We start from the raw sequence: 2,449 nt of genomic DNA, 5'->3' as shown, positions 1-2,449 counted from the left end.
ACCATATCCTGCTTGGCTGTGGGTGATTTTCCTTTCAGCTTGGCTGTGGCTACCTTAGAGGTGCCCTCACTGACGTGGACTTGTTCAGTCCTTTCCATTCTACTCTGTAGTCTTTTCTCCCTGGGTGTTAGTGTGGTTTTGTCCCCCTCTGTTTTGGCAGCTTGGTTTAATGCCAGTGTTCCAATCACTGATGTTGTTGGATACATCTGTAGGGTTGTGCTTTTTTGGCTTGTCACCAACTTGTCATCATTTGCCTTGCCCCAAAAATATCTACACCGAATGCTTTAGCCTTGCTTGCAAAATAATCGAATGAAGTAGTTGCAGCACCTGCCTTGACTTGGGCAGCGAGTTCAGTGGCTTCAGCTTCTTTTTCTGCAAGCCTTTTTGCTTCTGCTTCAAGTTGTTTAGCAAGCTCCTGTTTTTTTTTGCGTGAATTTTCTGCAGCTATGCGCTCTTCTTCTTCAGCTTTGGCTTTCGCTTGGGCCTCGGCGAAAACTTCCTTTCTTCCATCTGTTGGAATGGCACTTAAAAGCTCATAAACTGGCAGAGAAGGTGCAAAATGGCTGGCTGCAACATCAATAGTCTTGTTCTCTGAGATGGAAGTGTTTGCGAAAACCTCAGCTACCACAGATGCAACTTGTGTCTTTGAAACCTTAAACCATGGAATGCAATGCTGAATTTGCATTGATTACTTTGTTGTTTACGTATGCACTTCCTTTCGCCTTAAGAACAAGGTTGCAGTCTTTCTCTGAAATAAAATCATCTGTGGAACTGGCCTTCAGGATAGTGTAACTTAATCCCATTTCCACAATTTTTTCAGTAAGCTCTGATAATGATATTTTTGATTTTCCAAACAAGCTGCTGAAAAATGAAGAGATTCCATCAAGAACATTTGAAGACCCTCCATCAGATTCGTAAACACAACAATATGATTCACATTTGCTAGCTTGGCTTCTTCAATAACGTTCAAAGCATCAGTTGTAGTAACTTTGGAACTAGGTCCATCCTCTGTGGGTCCTATTGATACCACTGCTTTACTGGCATTTCCGATGGCTTTAGCTGTGGATTCAATATCCTCAAAACTGAATTCTACTGCATTAAGACGCTTGGCATCCTCTGCAGCAATTATCTTTCTCGGGACTCCAAATTTGTCGAAGAAAAATCCATTTTCTCTGCTTTTGAAAGCTGTGTCGTACTTCCTGTAGAAGACCCACCCGTTTTCTGTAGAACGCCCTTGCATAGGTGGGTTTTAAAAAAATGGCCGAGAAAGCTTGGTGGAGGATGACAAGTTAATAGATTGTGGGAGCAGAGGACGCGTACTTCGGCTAAGAACATTGCAGGTGCAAATGAATCAGCGGGTGGTGAGAGTCAGCCGAGCCTGTTTTTCAATTACAGCGTGATTCGTGGTGAGGAAGTGAAGTGGCCAGGCATACGTGGCCACATGCAGACTGCAGTGCTATCATGAACTGCATGTTCTCTTCTGGATCAGTTGCACTAGAGTTCAAACGGCCAACACTTCCTGTTTTTTAAATTTTCACGTGAGTCAACTGTCCACGTGTACTGCGTGACTGCCGGCTGAGTTCTAGAGAAGGCAATCAGCTTAACCTTGATAATTCGTGGCTTAATCCCACCATTCCATTAATTCATGCAGTTTTAAAATTAAATTTATGCAATAGAAGAATGAGTTTCAGTCACATACCTCGAAGTTGAATGGCTGCCGTGAGCTGCTGTGGCCTGTCATTGCTGCATGCATTGGTTTTTCTGATTGCATGTGGCTTGGCTGCTAATTTTTGGTTTTTTTCCTTGTGTAGGTGTCCTCTAGCCAGATGCATGCTGCAGGAGTCCATTTCCACGCTCAGATCTGCACGTTCAAGCTGCTGCTGCTGCATTGTCACAGAACTAGAACTTGTTTTCGCCATTTCTCCCAAACGGTAAAGCGGATCGATCTGAAACTTGCTGAGCATGTTTCTATCATCATGATGCACCTCCCATAGCAAAATCGTGATCAATGGATGCACGGATTTCGAGAAAAATGGAAAATGACTGAAGATTTCAGAGATCAATTTCTCGGAAACCGTGCATCGGAATCAGTTGAAACTGCTTGGGTAGGCTACTATCACCCATGTGCATCTCCCCATGAAACAGGTTTTAAAACAGATGCACGGATATGGAGAAAATGCAAAAATGGGTGATGGTGATGGAGGCTGATTTCTTGGGAACCGTGCACCAGAATTGGCTGAAACTGCTCAAGCATGTTGCCATCACCCTTGTACAATTCCCCATAAAACGGTTTGTCAAATGGATGCATGGTTTTCAAGTTATGGCAAAAACAAATTTTGTTCTATGTGTTTTTGCTTCAAGGCACTTTGCATTTTTGTTGCATGGTATGAAAAAATGAATTTTGGCTGTGATGCAGGTATGGAGATGATGGAGGAGGAGTTGGAAGATT

General features: G+C 43.2%; 1 pseudogene; it reads right to left on the bottom strand.

Annotated features, from left to right (window-relative positions):
• Window positions 1-232: 232 nt before the first annotated feature.
• On the bottom strand, window positions 233-1,240 carry LOC149254175 (protein PLASTID TRANSCRIPTIONALLY ACTIVE 16, chloroplastic pseudogene; annotated as a pseudogene).
• Window positions 1,241-2,449: the final 1,209 nt, after the last annotated feature.

The sequence above is a fragment of the Pinus tabuliformis genome, chromosome 7, assembly GCF_031772625.1.
Source record: "Pinus tabuliformis cultivar Carrire ecotype Pingquan chromosome 7, CPIR1, whole genome shotgun sequence".
Classification (NCBI taxonomy): domain Eukaryota; kingdom Viridiplantae; phylum Streptophyta; class Pinopsida; order Pinales; family Pinaceae; genus Pinus; species Pinus tabuliformis.
This window is presented reverse-complemented; position numbering and strand designations above follow the sequence as displayed.